This window comes from Columba livia, chromosome 1 (assembly GCF_036013475.1).
Source record: "Columba livia isolate bColLiv1 breed racing homer chromosome 1, bColLiv1.pat.W.v2, whole genome shotgun sequence".
Taxonomy (NCBI): Eukaryota; Metazoa; Chordata; class Aves; order Columbiformes; family Columbidae; genus Columba; species Columba livia.
Genome location: NC_088602.1, coordinates 190,075,979 through 190,098,210, shown reverse-complemented (window position 1 = coordinate 190,098,210; position 22,232 = coordinate 190,075,979). Strand labels below are relative to the sequence as shown.

The 22,232-nt window shown below is 42.3% G+C and overlaps 1 protein-coding gene across 6 annotated transcripts in view; it reads right to left on the bottom strand.

Moving 5' to 3' along the window:
* Positions 1-22,232, bottom strand: part of PLXNB2 (plexin B2) — a 258,438-nt gene that overhangs the window by 142,301 nt on the left and 93,905 nt on the right. Inside the window, exon 1 of one of the 6 annotated variants that reach the window (XM_065048908.1) lies at positions 2,719-2,956. The exons of the other annotated variants lie outside the window; for them this stretch is intronic. The gene's annotated coding sequence lies outside the window, so the exon portion shown is untranslated. Of the gene's footprint in view, positions 1-2,718; positions 2,957-22,232 lie in introns of those variants that run through there. 6 annotated transcript variants of the gene reach the window in all.

Below are 22,232 nucleotides of genomic sequence, written 5' to 3'. Positions count from 1 at the left end.
ATGTTTTCTTTTAACAGGAACTTTTTTTTTGCTTGGGTACATATGCATTCCCTTTCATATTCCTTTCTGAAAGCTGCTATGAACACACCACCGTGCTGGATGACAAGGTGACCTTTCCTTGGTGAAAGGAAACAAGAAAATTTTGGTCTCTGGTAACAAGACCTAGAAATGCATTTCCTTGCTTTTGGTAGGCCATACAAAGTTCACACACACATAGGAAGGACATTACTTTCAGATAACAGAAAAAAGACGGAAAGCAAGAACAAAAATTTAAGACTTCAGTGAAAACTTCAGTCTGAACAAACAAGTGGCTCATTTTTACCTCCGAGAAGGTTAAGGTCACCAGACTAGTACTCACAATTTCTTACCATGGGGACAAAAGAATACACCACAAAGCCAGTAGCGCATGTATCACAACTGGCAGCTGGCTTGGAAATGCTCGAGTTCAATTGATGATGAAGAATGAATTGCCCTTATGTTTGAACAAAAAAAAAAAACCCAACCTGATCTCACCAGGCCAGAAGCACAACCACATTCCAGGCGTGATGTGTGACAGCACAGAGAAAGCTAGTTTCAATTTATTCTGCACATTTGAGCACACACAAAAGCCTATATGGTTCTCATTAAAATAAAAGATATCTCCAGACTTCCAAAAGAGCACAGAGTGATATAGGTTCTCACCCTCAAGCAGAAGAGATAACTTACCCTCCTGTTTGTTGCCCTTCCTTCTGGATCCAGGATTCAAGTTACCTATACTATTTTCATATCTATAAACAACCACCAGTGGATTAAAGATCTTCCCCCTTTTCCTTCCACTCTTTTTTTTTTTTAATGGAAATTTCTTTGACAAAGAACAACAAAGCATTCTCTCTGAAAGAAAGAGCACTGCTGATACACACCACTTTCAGCACGGACATTCAGATGCAACTCTGCAGAGTTTACTTAGATTAGTTTAACAGTGTTCTCAAAAAGGAGCTATAAACCTTTCATGAAGGGTAGCTTTAGTGGTGCAAGAGGTTTAACAAGCTCATTCATTAGTGACCGGTGTCTTTGGGGTGCTCCTTTGGTGGGCCTTCAGGGAGCAGGTGTTACTGCCACAGCTTTTGTCCCCGCGTTACACCGTGTCTGGCGCCTTGGCCTTGCGTGCCCGGCCAGCCAGCGAGCTGGGTGCACCCGCCACACTGCACCCAAGGACGATTATGCACTACAAGGCAGAGGGAACAGAACATCTGACAAAAAGCATTTGCAGGATTACCTTTTTCTGCATTCACAAGCTCGCTTTTATGTATATCCGTGTGAAAAAAAGTGATTGCAGTGTGAATGCACGCAAGGCAAATGCGGCATGAGGTGTTTCATCTGGATCTTATTGTGGGACCAATTCTGGCAAAGTGTGAAGAAGAGCTCACAGGACAACTGAGGAGAATATGTATCTATTTAATATAAATTAAGAAAAGACACTGAGGAATTGGAAGAAGGCTACAATTAAGAAGATCTAATGTGACCACTTTATTTTGGTGCTTAGGCCCCTACCCATGCAAGGTTCTCCCAGCTGAAACATCACCATGCCTTGCAGAAGCTGCTGCTTGTGTCTGAGAGACTATTCAACACGTTTTGAAATATTATGCAAATAAGTCAGAAGCGGCTGAGAGACAGAATACAATGAATTAAACATAACTAAACTGCACAAAACAGAAATCCAGATACAGTCCATGTGCATCAGTTATAGGTGTTTATGGAAGAAAAAGACATCCGTGTTTGTCATGCTGCAGAAAGGATTCTGGATTAAACTGTGATTAAAAGGGAAGCTAAGTGCACATAGCTACTTTAAAATTATGTACTCATAATTTAGGCAAACTATTGTTTTAATTTAATTAAAAGCTAGTCATTTTATTACTTTGCACATAATATGAATCTTGAAGAAAACCCTATGAAATTAATGAAAATTTTGTTTTCTCATTCTATTACCCTCCAGCAAGCTTAATTCAGATGCTATTATTAGATTTTTTTGCTGACATATCATCTAAGGGCGGGACAGAAAGGACTGAAAAAAGTGTTTGGCAATAAGCATAATTAGCCCTTGTTAAGTCAGAAACTACCAAGAATTGCACTCCTAAATATTAAAGAGAACATTAACTTAGTAACAAATTTCAACAGGAAGAATTTTAGTGTTTGCAGCCTGCAACAAAATAATTAAGAATAAAACATGCTATAATAATATCAGTTCTTACTGGAATTGCTTTAATGGGTACTTTTGTTTGTTTCTCTAACAGAAGGATAAATATCTTTAATCTTCGATAGCACTTGAGTGATTTATAAGACTCTCAAAAAAACAAACAACAACAAAAAACCCCCAAACAAACAAACTAACAAACAACCCCACAACCCACCCACCAACATAAATGAAAGGAAAGGAAATGCCTAGCTAGAATTTGTCTCGCCACTTAAAACATGGGTTTTTCATTAGGAGAGCCAAGAGCGGTGCCAGCAGCCACATTGCCTCTCATGAACTCCAGAAAATTATTTTGCAAAGTAACCATGTCCTTGCAAGTGACAAAGATGCATTAGGTCTCCCCTCAGGAGTCACATAGGGACTGTACACTCCAGTGATACTATAGGAAATCTATACAGTAAGAGACAGTCCACCAAAGGCACAGTTTGCAGCAAAACAAACCATAACCAGAAAATAGAGTAGCAAATGTTAACTGGCAAACAAACTACCTTGGAAGATGTAGGAGAGATACTAAGACTCAGCGCTGACCACAGCAACACAGTTATTCCATCCTGGAGGCTCTGCCCTGGCTCTGTCGTCTTCACCTCCACGTGGGTTACTACAAAAGGCAAGTTGCATTCCAAAAGGTAGCCTTTTTTTCCTTTTTTTTTTTTAAATGACAGACACAGCATTGCTTTCTTTTCCCCTAGCAAATAGCTCTAAGCTGGAATGCAGAATAAATGTCTCAAAGACTCCTCTGTGCTGGAGGGCTTAGCAGAAACTCAGCAGTCTCAATATAAACCAGATGTGTCACAACAAGTTTTGGGTGGAGAATGTGTTCGCTCAGGGTATGAGGGTGCTGAGAAGGGACTTGACTCTTACAATACAGACAGAGCAACAATTCAGAAAGGCAGGAGTAGGCTCAGAAAAAACTTGTCAACAGAAGGACTGATGCAGCCTTTCTTTAAAGCACCACCATCATTTATTCTTCAATATCTTAACAGGGCCCCAATGAGATATGCACAGCATTTAGCTTGTGTTAAATACATATTCTTTCAGAACAGTGCAAAGCCAAGAGCCCCAGAGACCTTGAAGCTTTTCCACAAGGGCAAGCAGGATAAAGTATGAGATGATTTTGCCAGGAAAATGTGGAGTATCTTCAGACTGACTATGATCTTCAAGCTGTTGTGTCCTCCCCAAAACCAGAACACAGAAGCCGAATTTAATGCTGGGTAGATACATCTCACTCACTACATGTAATTCAGAAGTATTCTCTTATTACATAGACATACAATGCACTTAAAGAGTATATGCCTGCCCCAAGCGATCCAAGAATCTCATCTAGACATAATTAGGAGTTGGCAAGTACTTAGGGAAATTAGTCATTAGTTTGCAAATTCAAACTGCCTTTGGTTTAGTTCACTATTTTTTTTCTGCCTTTTGTGGTGAAAGAGCATAGGAATGATGCTGTACAATAGTAGAAATTTGGAAGTCCCTGCGTAGATCATCCCACAATAATTAGTTTTGTTAGGTGATGTAGAAGGAACAAAATGTTTGGGAAAAAACTATTTCTAAAATGAAACAGAAGCAAGCTACAGAAAAGTAGAAGAGCAGAAACACTTGAAACCAAGAAAGCTGGAAATCCAGGGTATAGATAGATGTTAGGAAAGAGGGAGTACGGGAGCAGGAAACAATTTTTTCTTGTCCTAACCACCAGTTTTGAATTTCAAAATAATATTCAAATGAGCTGCCTTCCAGACAGTGTAATAAGTACGTGGACCCCCCTGTAGCAGACAGCCTCTCTCCTTCCAAAAACTCTTTGCACGCATTTCAGGCCCAAACCATGGAGAACAAGCAATCAGCAAATGAAGACCTCCATCTGAAGGCTAGCATATTAAAAACCCCTCTGTCATATGATGTAAATACACAGCTACAGTAATGCCACTCATGATGCTAAATGAAAACCACTGCTCTGCTGAGCTGCAGGCTGAACTTGACTTTCTTCTCTCAGATGCGTCTATCGGCTCAGCGTTACCACATCATACTACTTTTTTTTTTTTTTTTTTCATAAGAGGGAAGCTTGTAAAAATGCTAGAGGATGTCTGACGTTTCTAGGAGAGACCTGTGGTTTCCCACGAGGTCCTGAGGCTCCTATGTGCTGTGGTAACGGCAGCTGCAGCATAAGCTTAAGCAATGCTCTGCTGCTGGCCGGGATCCCTTGGCTGACTCAGTCTGCAGCAGGTCATAAAACATGGGAGAGTCCACGTGGTGACAGTCAGAGCTTAAAAAAAGGCAGGTATAGCTGTCCTGGGCAATTGGCAGGCAAGCGGCAAACGGCGAGGAGAGCCTGCCAGGAGGAGAAACTCCAGTGTGCGCAACATTCCTTACCTGTTACTTCACCAAGTAGCCAAGACCAGCCCAGTGTGATCCGGGCTGGAATGCGGCCAGGTAAGCAGCTACGTGGATATGGCGGATGGAGGAGAAATTGCAGGTCTGGGAACAGCAGCCAGGAGCCTGGGTCAGGGCGCTGATGGTGGTACCGCTGCTCTCCAGGCTGTAGGTTTTGGGAGTCAGTCGAGAAGCAACAGACATGCCCCATCAGTGCCAGACACGGAAGGGTAGGAATTCTGTAACTCCAAGTCAGGCTTCAAGCTAACTTCACCTTTTTTTGTGTCACGCAAGCTATTTATTAGGAAGGGCGATTTGGACGGAAAATGGAGACAGACACTGAAGTGTTTGGCACTGTCAAGCACATGGGGATATTTCATACATTTCTTAAAGGGTGTGCTCCCTGGCTCACACACTGGACAGCCCACAGCACTCACACAAAGCCTGATTTTTAGTCCTTATGGCTTTAATTTCCTTGAAAAAAACTGATCCTGATGCACACTGAAGGATGAGTGAACAAAAACACTCTCAGAGCACGTGAGCTGAGCAAGCAGGAGGAGCAGGCCAAGCGCTTTTGGAGAGTTTGCAGTGTTAGGAGCTGTAAAAAGTCACCCCCAAGCAGGTTAGGCACTGTGGCTGGGACACCCACACTCCCTCCCCATGCTGGGGGTACAATGGCAAAGGGAGCAGGGTGAGGGTCCTTGGTGCTCCCAAGAACTGTGGAGCAAGAAGCCCTTTTCAGGTCACCAACACAACCCAAACGACAGAGAGCAAGGGTGTGTGAAAGCGCCAGGCAAGTCACCTTTGCCCATGCTCCCCCACATATTACACACGTTTTGAGCAGCTCAGAAGTCATTTATGGATGACTTGGCTGTTCAGACAGATGCATCGTAGGTGCCCTGTAGGCAGCCCAGGAAGGCTGCCTGCTGTTATTCCTGTCCACAGGCAGATGACAATGACATCATTCAGAAGACCCTTTCTGAGGTCAGCTCTGGGAAATGTGTTCCCAAAGGATCACTTCAGCCAGGCAAGAGACACTTAGCTGCTGGCTATCTGGGAGGATGACAAACTTCCTAACTAACTTACAAGCACACATCTTCAAGATTTCTTACGAACAAGGCTTGAAGTAAAACTAAAGCTCAAACAACATGAATAATGAATAACAAATGAAAATTACTTGTACTCCTACACTCAGCAGGGCCCAGGGCTTTGACTGAAACTCCTGTTCTTCCCAATACTGCGTTTCTCTTTCTGCTGCTCTGTATCCCAGCACGGGTTACATGGTTTTGCTATGTCCAAGTAGAAACCTGTCCTGAAAGATTGTGCTGCTGTGCAGGGGAGGAGATGGGACCATTTTACAGAGTTTGGAAAGATGAGTGCCAACAGACTGCATTAAAGAAATACTGCAGCAAGCCTAAAGAAATACTAGCAATTATATAGGAATTAATACTGTAGTAATTATAACATATTGGTGCTGGAAACCTGAAACACATGCACACATGGATGGGCACACACAGGGACACACACTCTCCAAAAAGCCCATGCTAAGACATGCATCTTTGTGACCTGAACCCCACTAGCCAGGGAGTCTGAAAGACCAACAAAAAGAAACATAATAAGTAACACAGATGTCAAGAATGTTGATCTGAATGTCCTGGAGAGTTTGGTAACACAGTGTTTGATGGCAACACTTTGTGTGTAGCTTTAAGTTTTAACACAGCTTGAACTGGGTGGACTACTAAAGTTGAAGTAACCACCAGTAAAAGTTCAGGACAGTATATTTGTGCTAAAAGCAACAATTACAAACCGTGTGCACTAGCTTTTTGGCTAAGGGGATTTATTTTCTTATGTGTCTATCACGTTCTGAACAAGAGTAAAACATTGTATTGGGGTTGCATGGACAGGTTTTGATAGTGGGGGGGGCTACAGAGGTGGCTTCTGTGAGAAGACACTAGAAACTTCTAGAAGCTTCCTTCATGTTTGATAGAGTCAGTGCTGGCTCCAAGACCGACCCATTGCTGCCCAAGGTCAAGCCCATCAGTGACTGTGGTAGCACCTCTGGGATAACAGTTAAGAAGAGGAAAAAAATGCCACACAACTGCAGCTGTAGCTGGAAGAGAAGGCTGAGAATTATGTGAGAGAAACAACTCTGCAGACACCCAGGCTAGTGAAGAAGAAGGGGCAGAAGGTGCTATAGGTGCTAGAACAGAGATTCCCCTGCAGCCTGTGGTGAGACCGGCTGTCCTTCTGCAGCCCATGGAGGTCCATGGTGAAGCAGATTTCCACCTGCTGCCTGTGGAGGACCCCACGCCAGAGCAGGTGGATGCCTGAAGATGACTGTGACCCCAAGGAGAGCCCACAGTGGAGCAGGCTCCTGGCAAGACCTGTGGCCCTGTGGAGAGAGAAGCCCAGGCTGGAGCAGGTTTGCTGGCAGGAGTTGTGACCCCATGGGGGACCCATGCTGGAGCAGTCTGTTCCTGAAGGACTGCATTCCATGGAAGGGACCCACACTGGAGCAGTTCATGAAGAACTGCAGCCTGTGGGAAGGACTTGCATTGGAGAAGTTCATAGAGTACTGTCTGGCATGGGAGGGACCCCACACTGGAGCAGGAGAAAAGTGTGAGGAATACTTCCCCTGAAGAGGAAGGAGCAGCATCACAATGTGTGATGAACTAACCACAACCCCCGTTTTCCCCATCCCCCTGCACTGCTCAAGGAAAGGTGGTAAAGAATTTGGAAGTTAAGTCTGAGAAGAAGGGAGGCATGGGGGGAAGGTATTTTAAGATTTAGTTTTTATTTCTCGTTATCCTACCCTGATTTCATCAGTAATAAATTAAATTTATTTTCCCCAAGTCGAGTCTGTTTTGTCCATGACTGCAGCTGCTGAGTGATCTCCCCCTGTCTTTCTCTCGACCCACCAGCCTTTTGTTGCATTTTCTCTCCCCTGATGAGCGGAGGAGAGGAGTGATAGAGCAGCTCTGGTGGGCACCTGGTATCCAGCCAGGGTCAACCTACCACAAACATGCATGAAAAGAAGATTACAAGCAAAAGAAGAGACAAATAGGAAGTTGAAGAACAAGTAAAACTGGATCTGCACAGTTTCAGTTCATTACAAAGGAATTCAGCCCATGGCTGGAGGATAAATGTAGGCAGCATAGTTCTTTAATAAAGAAAAAAAAAAAATATCCAATCCTGTCTTACTTATGGAATTAACTTGTTGAATTTTCATGCAGCTATAAGGGTACTCAACATTTTCTCAGCCTGACAAATGAACTTATTCAGAGTGTTTGGGAAACTGGCAGATTCACATCTTTTCCCCTCTGGTCATATGAAATGATGATTATCACAGACATTCAGACAAACTCTAAAGCCCCTGTATTCTTTTAAAATTTTACTAATAAAGTTTGGGTGGCAGGGTAGTGGAGGGAAGGAGGCTGGGGGAAGAGTTTGCTCCATAATACTACATCAGGCTACAGAGAACTATGAAAAAAACCTTAAATTGTCATAACAGAAAGACCAATTCCTTCCTGCTATTACCATAGATCAAAGAACTCCAAAATTCTGCGCTGAATCACAAAATAAGCAAAACACAGTGCTGACACTGGTCTGCCATTCAAACATCCCACATGCACCACACGCGAGCAAATCCAGCCGACCTAAACACATCTTGAGGTGGCAATTTTGGAGCTCTAAAAGCATCGGCCGCAGAAATAGCATCACATGTGCTTAGTTCCTGCAGCTTCAGGCTGCCTGGGCCGCCGTGGCTGCCCCGTGCTCCGCTCTGGCCTCTGCTGCTCTCATTCCTTGCGATGAGCCTCCCACCCAAGTGTAAGGGCTCAGTGGTGTAAGCAGCTCCTGCACAAACCCACCGCCCCATCCCGCTGCATCGGGACGTCAGCCCTGACAAGCTCAGATGCTCTCTTCAAGTCAACACGGTCCTTAAAGATCTCCAAAACTACTGTCAGAGCAATACTGTGTAGCTGTTTGAGGTCATGATTATCCCCCTCCGTCCTCACCGACAACTACACCGCAACATTCCTAAGCTTCTCCTGGAAGACCTTTTGCTAACCCAAGCCTTTTTTAAACAGGAAACGATGAGCTTTCCCAGCACGAGTTTTCATCCCTGGAATGAATCAAAACAACCAAGTTTCCGACCAAGCAAAATTTGAACCTTTATCGCCCGAGTTGGAGAGGGTGGCAGATTTATTTTTTAACATCTCCGGTGACTGCAGCAAGCTGTTTCAAAAACAAACCCCTGCGAGAATCCTTGGATAGAAAAATGTCATTTCCATCTTGTATTTTGTTTAAGTGATAAACAATATTACTCAAGCTCTTAATAGCTGAAGTGGGAGGGTTTTCAAAAAAGCTTTTTTTGTGGTTATTACTGGCCACAGTATTTTTAGGGCGTAAAAAGACGAAGCAAGCAATTTCCAAATGAAGCTGCATCAGAAAGAAGTCAGGAAAACTGTCAGAAAAGTCCTATCAAACACAAGTATCTTCCAAAAGAGAAGTGTCTACAAAACTACTGCAGTCAAGTTATGCAATTCCAAATTATGCATCTCTACTCGAACACCAGTGCCAGCCACTATTAAGCAAGAAATTTGAGAAATGCATTTTAAAGCACCTTGTCTCTGCTTTTCTCATCCTCATCTCTGCTACTTTCTAGCCAAGTGAACAAACCATGAAATTATCTAGCTCCAGATCAACCCATCCATGCAATTACCTCACATTCCTCTGCAAAGTTTTATTGCCTGGCAAGAGTGAAAATTAAAAGCTTTACTTAGTGTGAAAGTTACCAAAAGCCTATTTTAGATGCTGAGACAAAACAGTATTGTTCAAGTGTACAAAGATTCATTCCATCACAGATCGAAGTCTCTCAGTATGGCTGAAAGGGAAAAAAATCAAATCCACAAAGTTATTCTGTGAGCAGAAATGTTTTAACCTTAATTAGATCTACAGCAATGAGGATCTACTTCTCCTGAAATAAGGCTCCTTTTCTACCTATCGTGCACAATACAAACAAAATTCTTGCAGATTACATCAGACCATCAGCAAATATCATTTACAAATGAAGAAAACAAACAAACAAACCAACCTGTGAGGGTGAAAGACACCTAGTAAATCTGAAAAGTATGTCACATACAGCACCCTTCAGACCTTTCCTTTTCTAAATAAAAATCCAGTGCTAAATCAGATGTGACCAGACCGTTGAATGAGAAGGTAGTGTGTAAGCAAGAATGTGACCAAAAGTGACCTCCCTCAGCAATTTGGTGTCCCCCCGCGAGGAAGAAAAGACCAACCTCCCCCACCCCAGAGGGACTTTGCAGGCTGTGGGCACAGCTGAGCACGGAGATGAACAGCAGCTCTACAGAGACAAGGTCACAAGCTGATTCAAGAGGTGGAATGAGGTAACGCTGGGTACAGCCAGAGGTTTTGTGACTTCATGGGTGGTTCAGATTTCCCACCGGATTGCAGCCTCTCTTTGCATTGAGAAGGAGATGCAGATCCCACGTATTGCATAGCTGCTCTGATTAGAGGGTAGCTCTTTACTCCATTATCTTTATTCTCCGTGGTGTCTGGCACAAAGTCTGTTTAACAGTGGATTTGTAGAAACAGAGTATACAGCTCCCATAAGAGAAGGAAAAAAAAAATAAAAACCCCAAACCTCAAAAAGCCACTCAACGAGAATGTACTCAATGTCATTTTTGAGACACATGTAAGATATAACATATATAAAAGAATCGTTTATCAAGAGACATACTTGATTCACTCTACCTTCTTGAAAAAAACCCGAAAACTCTTTTGTCCTCAAGCAAAACTACCCTCCTATGAGATGCAGACACTGTGCTACATTGCCTTTTCCTCTTGAAAACTGCCTGAGAAACAAATTTTCAGTAGCTACACAAGCTCTCAACAAAAATACAGATCAGTTTGCATTCTGGAGTCAGTGAATGATTAATGTCATTTGAAATCTAATCAAAACCCCATTGACCATTTAAACATTTTAATGGAACTGACAAGTAGAACACACACTTTCAGCTAAAGAGCTTCAATGCAGCACTCTTCTGCTGAGAAAGTCTTAGTTTTCACAGAGAAAAGCTAATACCTACAAAGAAAAGACGGGGAGGAAAGTAAAACCATTTAAGATGAATGACTGCAATGTTTCATGCATCTTAAAAGTCATGAAAACATAATGGTTATTTAAAGAGATTGTTGAATTGACCAAAACGAGACATAGTTTACTTTAAATATCACAGTATATTTTGCTTCTCAGTCTATGGGTGAAACGCATCCTACATTCTCTGCTACTGTGTAATTATGACCAGATGGTCAGTGTGGTTTCTTCTAGAGATTCCCATCCACCACACCCTTTGAGAAACTGGTGCCAGAACTGGTTATGGGAGGGTACAGGAGTGGGGATCCTGTTGCAAAAGGACAGAGAAAATACCAATGACAAAATTGCTCTCAGGGCTGCAGTTCTCGCACGCTCACCCAGCAGAGGGGTGAAAGCCACAGAGCCTGTCACGGGCCTACCAAGCAGGGCCAGGAGAACACAGCTGGCTGTGTGCTTTTCCAGTGGCAGATGTACAAACAGGGAGAAATTCCTGTTCACTAAAAAATGAACAATAAAATTTATTGTGTCCAGTTCTGAGCCCCTCAGTTCAAGAAGGACAGGGAACTGCTGGAGAGAGTCCAGCCCAGGGCAACAAAGATGATTAAGGGAGTGGAGCATCTCCCTTATGAGGAAAGGCTGAGGGAGCTGGGGCTCTTTAGCCTGGAGAAGAGGAGACTGAGGGGTGACCTCATTAATGTTTATAAATATATGAAGGGTGAGTGTCACAACAATGGACCCAGGCTCTTCTTGGTGACAACCAATGGTAAGACAAGGGGCAATGGGTTCAAATTGGAACACAAGAGGTTCCACTTAAATTTGAGAAGAAACTTCTTCTCAGTGAGGGTAACAGAACACTGGAACAGGCTGTCCAGGGAGATGGTGAAGTCTCCTACTCTGGAGACATTCAAAACCTGCCTGGACACATTCCTGTGCGACCTCACCTGGGTGTTCCTGCTCCAGCAGGGGGATTGGACTAGATGATCTTTTGAGGTCCTTTCCGATCCCTAACATTCTGTGATTCTGTGCAAATGAGACAGACAGAGGAGTGTGAAGGTTGCCCACACACAGGGTGCTCCAACAGAGATGGAGGTTTCAACGCCATTCGACAAGCAAAAGCAGCATCTAAAACTGCGAACAAACTTGACATAAGGTACGGTATATGATGACGACCTACCCATGTCTCATGTCTGCTGTGGAGATGCCTAGCGATCAGAGTTAAAAATTTGGGCAGTGTGTGTTTTATTCCCACATAACTGCCCTCCTCTCCTTCCTGCCCCATGAGGTCCTACAACTCAGAAACCAGGAGTTCTGACCTCAGCCCTACCCAAGGCTGGTCATGGTCCTGGACACCCTGCTGCATCTGATCATTTAATCATCTATAACATCATTACAGTGGTAGCACCAAAAGTGCAGCATTGCCTTCTATGAAAAAAAAAAAAATTCACCACATGTTTGCTGGTAAGACATTTTATGATGTTCAGCATTAAGCAATAAAGGCACTTAACTTGCCTAGGAGTATATCCATTTCAACAACAGTGATTAATAACACTATGTTGACTGAGAAAGTATGGTCAACACTCCAGCAAAAGGCGGCTGCCAAATGAAACAGGGGATCCGTTAACATGACACAAGGCTCCTCCTGGGTGACTCGAGGGCACCGAGCACCTGCCTGCTTCACCCAGCACTTGAGGGGGCACCAGCGAGCAGGGCTGGTTCTGCTGTTTTGACCCATTATCTCCATGTTCTCGCTCTTGAATCAACCTGTATCTGTAGGAATTGTATTTTTCCTGCTATAAGAAAATAAGAGAATGTCCCTGTCCAGAGCATTGTGACATCACCTCTCTGAAAGGAATGAGGACTGGGTGACTGCTTTATAACAATACGGTATCTGGCAGGATATGTGATTTGAAAGAAAAGAGCATAAAGACAGAAAATAGGCAGAAGAGGGGTGAAGGAAGATCTAGGGCAAGAGGTACTTGAATAGTACAATGATGAGGAGCATATAAGCATCAATTTAAAAAGTACAAATCAGTACATATGGAGAAAGATACTTTAAGTCAGAAAAGACAAACTTACCTTGTTTAATTAAATGAATACCTACACTTCCCATCCCCTTGCCTTCTCAGTCAGACCTGCTATGCTGTACCTACTTTAGGTGCAAATGGAAGAAAATTACCTATTTAAAGTATTGTTTACTTACTAGCTTATTTCAAATTTCCAAGAAATACAAGAGATCTAGCTAAGAAATACAGGGGAAGTGAACAGGATGGAAGCCACATAGCTTGACATTCTCCAAAGTTTGGTCCAGCCTTCTGGCAGCCTACCCCCTACCCCATATATTTTACTGGAAATGGTCTTTCCACAGAGCTAGTTGGCATCTACAAATCTTGCTATTAGACATCACTCTAAGTAAGTGAGGCTCATTTCTCATGCAGGGAAAAGATTTCCCATTTTCCCCTGGCACACTCTAAAACCAACAGAAAGGCAGCAAAATGCTTTACCTTGTTTTCAACCCCCAAACTCTCACCAGCAGACTGTTCCACAAATTATGTGCCTAGAGTCAGCAAACATAAGCTTGTGGTTGCACCATAAATTGGCAAGGGTACTTCTAACCTGGATAAAACAATTCACAACTTCAACATAGTTTAATCTAATTTTATGTCCCAACGTGATATAGTGAGGATTGTAGGCATAAAATTATTTAAGTGAAATGTTTACTCTTGACAAACTTAGAATGCGGGATAGCTAAATTTTTACCTCATCATACATCAAATTAAAGATTCATACTTTGATGGAAAAAGCATACTTTGAAAAACATTGTTAATCTAGGCAAAAATATTATAACATACAGTGTTACCATATTTTGATATTACATCCTCATAAAAAACATCTAAATACTTCGGGACATTTGCCTCGTACAATAGACTCATTCCACAGAGGTGAATCTGGAAGATCAATAAGGTTTTTGCTGCTTACTTTAATGAATGCCCATAAATAATGAAGGTGGCTTATCTGTATATGCTCTGGAGGGACTGTCATCCATCAAGCCAATAATATCTGGCCAAGCAACTTTCAGACGTTAAATTAGATTCTCTTTAGAGAGGATTCATCAGCTTTTGTATCTCCTCTCCTGTAGGAAACCCTGCATCTCCCCCGCTGATCAGCAAAGGAGTTGACAGGAAAATATTCTCCCAGCCATTCAGTATTCTTGTTAGCAGACCAGCAGAGAGGGGAATTATGGTTTTGCATAGGCAAAAACTAGACGGAAATCCCCTGGTAGCACAGAGATGCGAGGCAGCTGTGAAAAATAGAGGAGATTGATACTGAGAGCTTACAGTTAGTGACTCTTAAGGAGAAAGAGCCTTGTTCCCCAAAGGCACTAATAAGATACCAAATTGGAATAAGTAAGGCATTGAGATGCTGCATAAAATCACAATATTTTTCAAAAGCAAAAAGGTGTCCCCTCTCAAGGGGTACTCCAACAAAGATAATGTACATTTCTTTTAATAAATATCCAAAATGCAGGTACTGCTCAAATACATAGTTTACTATCATAACATTAGTTTACTAACATAGGACAAAACATTAGTTTTTTATCTTCACTTTCCCAAATCTTTAGTTTTCCTAATGCCCAATTAAGAAAAGAAAACAGAACTCTAAACAAATACCCCAGCTCCCATTTCATTTCTCAGTCTTGCTAGTTGTCTAATGAAGAAGCAATTTATGGCCTTCTTTCCCAATTACCTACTTAAGAGTCAGAAGTTTAATTTCAGGGTAATCTTCATCCAAATCAAAATGCACCTGCGCACATGGCTGCACATACTAGAAGAAACTGACGGGTATTTTGGCGTATTTCTTTTAAAATAATAAGAATTAAAACCACCATTTTTTATTAGTGCTTATAAATTCAAATGGCAGCACTTATGTTTTAACAATATGCAATAAATAGAATATTGTTTTCCAATGACTAGTCTAAATTAGCAAGAGTGCTGAACAAGAAATGCATAAATATTTTATTCCAAAACCTTCACACAGTCTGTGGTTTACAGCTCAAGAAAGCTGTACATTTATAGTTGACCTGTGATGATCAAACCACAGTGCGTTAATTCTGATATACATTTAATAATATTTCTACTAGCAGAAATACTCATTATAACATTTCCTCACCAAAAAAATAAAGATATTCCAACTTAATCATACACCTACGATCATGTGGCTGGCTTTGAAGTTTGCCATTATGCATTTCTCTTTCAAGTAGTGTCAAAGATAATCTGCTCTTACTTTTCACATCAGCAACTGCAGTAGGTTTCTATCAGTCCTTGAATGCCAAACTATAGCTTAGAATTAAGATACCTGAAAGCAGGCTTAGGTCACTGAATTGCAGCATGCTATTTTAGTGTATTCTGTTTTCCTGGCAAGCAAAAATAATTATTAAAAAGTGCTAACTTTCACAGTATGTGTTGTTTGAGTTGCACATGAATTCAGATTACCACTCTAAATCCAAATCCCCTTGGAACAACCCTTCTGCTTTCCTTGTTTCCAACAACACCTTGCAAACCCCCAGCTCCAAGAGAAATGGGATCACGTGAACATCAAGCATTTCTCCCTCATTCTGAAACTCTCCACCCTCTCTACTGGAGGAACTTTGTGGTTTTCAGAAGAGGTGGTAAATGGCCAAATGCCAAAAGATACAGGACAGATGAATGTATCTTCAAAGGTGGCCTTCCTTTCCTGAGCATTTCCGAGTACTCCTTTAGACTACAAGCATCTGCACTTTACTGAATAAATTTTAGTAGTTTTGTGGAAGATATAAAAATATATACATACTTACACATATTTAAAGACTGTTCATAACGCTTTACACAAGACATTTTTTCATATCCAAAAATGTGTTTTAAGCATGGTGCTTAATCTCTACTGTGAAGGAGCAGGGAGGAAGAAGGAACCTCACTTCATAGCATAAGATTTAACCCGGCATGAAGTTAAAAACACATGAAAGCTGATAATTTTTCCTAAGAATTGCCTCTATTCCAGGCTACCTTCCAAAGCATCATTTCATTAATAGAGTATTCTAAGGGGAGGGGGGAAATAAAACAAACAAACAAACAAACAAAGAACAAAAAAACCCCACTGTATGTTTGAAAGAAAGCTGCAGATTTTTTTTACATTAGCTTGTTCAGCTAATGAGCTAACATTCCCTTTCAATTAATTCTCTAATTTGCCTAGGCAGTTAGCAGATATATACATCTTTGTATTACCTTAGCTGCCTTTCAAATTTTTCCTGTGTATTTATACTATTTGAGCCCTTGCAAGCCAGTGACCTGAAGCTGTTTTTAACCACTTGCTGCCATTTCATTTGGTTTAAATATAACCAGCTTAAAAAAACCCCAAACCAAAAACAAACAAAACCAAACAAACAACCCCCTCCAAAAAAAAACCAACACACCCAACCTCCCACTTTAATAGATGCAGTTCTGAAGCTACCGGGGGCCATGATGAGTTATTATCAACACTAGACTGATCTCTTCATATAAAACCCAATGTAAGCTTGCATTTATATCCATTACAGATGTGATTACTGAATTGCAAAGAGAAAGGGACTGAGGCACAAGAAGAGCAAACATGGTGCAAGAGCAGCAAACCCCTTAACCTCAGGCATGGGGGATAGTTAGTCCGGGATCAGACAGAGAGACAAATAAAAACAGAGAGAGGAGGGTAGAGGGAGCAGGGCCGGGATGCAGACAGGAGCCAGGGTATGGAGACCCCGATGGAGGCTGCGAGGAAGAGCTGAGCAGCTCAGGGAAGGGAAAAGCCCCATCCCAGCTGCAGGAGGTCCCCAGCACGTGATGGTGCCCATTCAGGCTGCTCCTCCACCCCTAGTCACGGCTGGGGTCTCCTTCCCACCTCTCCCTTCATGTCCCCTGATACCACAGCCATGGGCATGTCCCTGGTCCAGCTCTTGGTCTGGGTGGTACCTAGCACGGAGACCCCACCAGCCCTGCTTGCCCCTTGTCCCTGCAGCGCCCCCCTTTCTGACCAGCCAGCTACCTCCTCTCTGCATATATTATTTTTTACACCTATGCAGTTGACTTCAAATATATTAATTCAGCACTGAAGTAGGTTTCGTCTCCCCCACAAAGGCTGTCCCACCACAGGCCTGAGAGCCCTCTCCGCTCCCTTGCTGCAGACAGACGGTTGACTCTGTGCCGACATTCTATCATACCTAGCAAGCTTAAAACAAACCCAGCCGTCCCTGAAGGACTAGGTGATTTATGTGCACTAACAACCCTGGAAATACATTCTAAAAGCAGGCAGGATCCCACAGATGCCTAAAAGTCCTCCTGCCTCTCAGCTGTGCTCCAATTTTAGCACTATGGAGCAAGTGTTGGGAGTCCAGTCTTCACCCACGAAGCTTCACCCACACACTCCTCTCAGCAGACAAAACTGTACTCAAAATCAACACGCCGGAAGCATAACCAGCAGGTTATGCCACTTGTATTTATCATCCACAACTGTCATACCACAGCCTAAACTAATCATGCAGAAAAACATTTACTCCATAGCTTCAAAACTCAGCACAGGCTCCAATTTTTAAAGAAAACGTTTTGTCATAACTTCCTTTTCTGTCTAAGGCATCCTGAATACACCGTAGAACCATCACCACATCTAGCCCTTTGTAATTGTTTATTAATAAATGTAAATCACATACAGAAAAGTCCCTGGTTTGTGCCCTAACTTTTCCGGCTGCTCCAGGCGCTGGGAGGGAAGCAGCGGCTTTCAGGAGGCAGCAAACCAGAGCACGCCATTCTGAGCAAGGATGTATTGCACAACCTTATCAGCTCACGTCTTCCAGGGATGGCTGCATAATATATTGCACTTTAGGTTATACTACTGGCAAACTAATGCACCTCAACCTGAAAACAGTGTCTCTCTTGTTTAGTACAGTACATGTACTTCATTATATCAGTTAAAATAATCCAGTTCTGTCAAGAACCACAAGGTGCCCATAAGCACACTAAAGCCACAATTTTGGTATAATTCTGGGAATGCAACATAAAAATAAAAAGAAAAGTATATCCTTTACTAGCAGTAAAGGGGCAGTAGGAACACACTATATCAAAGCAAAGCTTAAAACGTTAAATATATTTGGACTATCTGTTGGGATCCCAAGATTTATTGGGGTTTTAAGAACCTTCTCCTGAGTAATCACCTTCTCCGGCTGGAAAAGAAAGAGCCCTCTCAAAACGGAGATAACCTCTCTCACTCACTTGTAACAAAGAAAGACACAAGACGCGAAATGCTGAACACCACCAGAAAGAAAAACAAGCCCAAGAAGAATAGCATCCGTTTATCTTTAGAGACCTGAATATTTTCTGGGGCTTCACACTAACTCGAGTAGATTTTTATCCTTCGGCCTTTTGTTTGCTTCCCTGACTTTCGTTTTCCCTCTCCTCCTCCCTCACCATATTTCACCCTTTTATAACCATGCGCAAGGCTGGCCTCCTGTCTGCTCCTCGCTAGATGAGGCAACCGAGCAGCTGCCTCTGGGTAAAGATGAAAAGTAGCCCCAGTTCGTCCCACAGCCATCCCCATTTTCTTTTCCTGTGCATGCAAACCCATTCGTCAGCTCATGATGATGTGGTTTTACTTCTGTAGTGTGCAGCTGCTTTGGGGTTCAGGGTACCATCCCTCAAGGGAGTTTCTGCAGCAATGATTTCCACAAGCCTTGTTACCATTATTTTTTATTACTATTTTTCCCTCCATAAGCTCTGTTACCTTTTGCTGTGTAAGTAAATTCATAAACACATCAAAGATAAGCAAACACTGCAGATACAACAGTTGGTATACCAGGACCTGTGCAGAAGAATATTACCCTCAGATGATTACTTTGATAAAACTGAATTGGTCCGCCCATTACAAGGGTACGTGTTTTGAATTACAAATTAAAAGACAGTAAACAATCGATTTCTTGATATACACAGAAGATATGAACAAGGTGGTCTGCAGCTCCATAAAGAATTACTTTTCAGGTAATTCTATATATTCTCCCTTTCTCTCATTTTCCAAACCCAAGCAAACAAAACAAGGACAGCTGAACTGAATTAGTGAGCATCCAAAAATATCCAGCCCATCTTTTTTAAACACACACAAGAATGTTTCTAGTTTGCCAAAAAAGAAGCAATCTTTTTAATACTGTTGCCTTCAAAGATGCTGCCTTTTGGCTGTCTGAATTATAAACTACTGTTTTAGGCAGAAAAAACAAGAATATGTGAAAATAAAACCACGTATAGAATGAGCACCACAGGAATCGGTCAGCAGCCATCTCTACACTGCCCTGCATCATATTTTTACTAATGTTTATTCAAACCAATGGCCTGTAAAGTCAACAGGTTTTTCCAGAGTAACATCTCTGCACTTAACTTGGGTTTTTTATTGTTTGTTTCACCTAAAACTTATTTGTCAGTCTGGAGTCACCTGCAAAATATTTTTACCTTCCAAGACTGAGCTGAAATTTTTCCATGGGATTAGTGGCAGAGGAGATAGCAATGAAAATTTCTTATTAATGGCAAAAGTGACAGGGGAAGAGGTGGGGGAAGCTATTCAGCTGACAGCTTGGAAGTGATACAGCATTTATTTACTTTTCTTAGCAACCGTTACAGATTTCACTGAAGCATAGCTTTTCGCCATTGTGGTAAACTTCATGCTGAGGAATGCAGAGAAACAAAAAATCGGGAAGCACTATTTATGTTGGAATCCAGATGTTGACATCAGAATAAATGACCTTGTATCATGTCAGAGTCCAGTGAAGATGTATTTAAAATACTGGGCCTAGTCACTTCTTAAAACAAAAATGTAGCCAAGTCCCAAAAAGCTGCAGGAATCCTAACCATTGCAAACTATTCTGGGAGCCAGAGCAGTGCAAGTTTAGGCCATATACTGAGTATTTACAGAGTGAAAATCATTTCCATCAACTTCAAAGGGAGTTGGGCATCATGTATAGGTGGTTTAAACTGGAAGAAGTCCATGCATAAAGAAGGGAGAACTTCTTTGGTTTGCCATGATCATGGGACTTCCCTGTTGCAGGAGGAGATTAAAATAGAAACACCTAGACAAGTAACTACAACATCTTGCATTTGGAGACACCTTCTCATGGATAATGTACACACACGGAAATGAATTAAGCAAGATACTTCGTTGTTTGTATACTGTGAGGGTGACAGAGCACTGGAACAGGCTGCCCAGGGAGGTTGTCGAGTCTCCTTCTCTGGAGACATTCAAAACCCGCCTGGACATGTTCCTGTGCGACCTCACCTAGGCGTTCCTGCTCCAGCAGGGGGATTGGACTAGATGATCTTTTGAGGTCCCTTCCAATCCCAAACATACTGTGATACTGTGATAATTTCTGCTTTTAAAAGCCTGGGTGGTGTTTGCAAACTATGGGTGAAAGGTAACTTGGTAGAGTGACAGATCGATTTGGACTTTGAGGTAGGGCAGGCCATTAAAATAAAGCCAAGTGGTATTCTCCTACCATATAAATGTAGATAGGTTTTGAGAGGGAAGAAAACAACTACATTGGCATGGGCTGAACTAAGGAAGCATTTATGTGTCTCTTTTTAAAAAACAAACAAATAAACAAACCAACCTCCAACCATTGCATCTTCTTGTTCTGTTTCGTTGCCCACCCAAACACACAGTAACCACATAAGGCTCATTGAGTAACAAGGCAGGAAAGGTGAAACAACAGCTGGCACTCAGAAGCCTCCCCTCCAACAAACTAGCCGTGTTTACAGCTTCGAAGGACTGCTCCCCCTGATCCTGATGGCAAGGCTGTTTGCCAAGCCTGGGCAAGGAAGATCAAAGAACATCGGCTCTTTGAGAGAAGGGGAGCGCTAAGTGAGTTCAGAATCTCTGCCCTGAGCCTCCAGAGAAACTGGCTGGGATCACCGGTATAGAAAAAATTTTGCACCATCTGATAAAAAGGCCATAAGCAAGTCAGACTGGTCTGAAATAAGGGAACATAGCTCCCTTTCTGCTCTGCCGAAGTGCAAAACTCAATTTTGCAAGTGAATTAGTGACAGTCTTTGGAAGGACTTTTCCACTTGCTCCAGCTAGCTGCCAAGTGAGACACTGGAGGGGGAAGCTGTACAGGTGCCCACCCATCAGACCTGCTGGCTCCCCCCGGGGCTGAGCTCAGTGCGCTGGCACCACACAAACTCCCACTTTCAGGAATGCTGCATTGGAGGATGCGTTTCTGCAGAAATGACAAAACTTCTCACCATAACCAGTACCTAGCGTGAGCCTGAGAGAAGGAGAGGGATGCAGATGGTCTAGGAAACAGTTCCCTTTCAGAAGTAAAAAGCAAGAGATCAAAATTTACTTCTACTCTGTCTCCTATATCAAATAAATCTGCCTGCAACCGTGAGTCAGAGCCCTTTAAATAACATATTACAAGCCTATCACTTTGGAAAAGTATATTTCAGTGCTAAATGAATAAAGATATTATCTTTATGCTTTTATATATATACATATCTCACTAGTTGATGCATAATTAAAATCAAACACATATGCAATGCAGCTCTGGAAAGCTTCCATATGAAACAAAATTGAAAAGGTTAAGAATATTTACTTAGAAAATAAAACAAAGAAATTAAATCATAAAAAATATAGACCCAAGTACATCAAATCACCTTGTAAAAATATGCAATTTGATAAAAGAAAAGACATTTTGAAAATAAGATCCAGTGCACAAGTGACTGACAGTGTCATCAAGGTTAGGTAAGTCAGCACGATGGAGACAGAAACCGGACATTTAGCAGCTAAAAGAAAATCACTTGCAAATATAGCAGGAATTAAAGCAAAAGCACTATCCCGATTAGAGGATTGAAACTCAGACATCACGGGGGCTTTGGACAAGCTCTTTCCTCAAGCGACAGCTGGAGTGGTACCACATAAATACCGCCCTCTAAAACTCACCACCCTGACCCAGCACAGCCAGGGTGGGAAGCACACAAAAGCCCCTCATGACATTTTTCCACAAGGTCATTTCTTTGCTCTATCAAATAAAGTATCTCCTTATACTGTAATCCTCCCTGCGCACTGTGGCTGGTAAGAGTTATCCAGGTCGGCTCACATCCCCCTGGGTGGTGGCAGACCTGGCACAGAAGGGACGAGGATGGCTCGTCCCCCACCCACGTCCCCCACCCACATCCCCCAGCAGCTCAGCTGCTCATGGAGCAAACATGGGGCTTCAGCCTAACGAGCACATCAATCCCTAAAGCAACCTGCAGAATACCATGTACTTTCATATTAAAAAAAAACATGCAGTGCTGTGTGAGCCTAAACATAGGTGGACAATAGCACTGATATGGAGGCAAAAATCCTCTGTAATATATTACAGATAGATAAATTGTTATTGTCCTTTACATTTTCCATCCTTGCCTTCTGTGCACAGCTGGAGATGTTTCTAGGACTAACAACTTTTCAGAAGACCACCCACAGCCCTAAATACAAATTCATGTG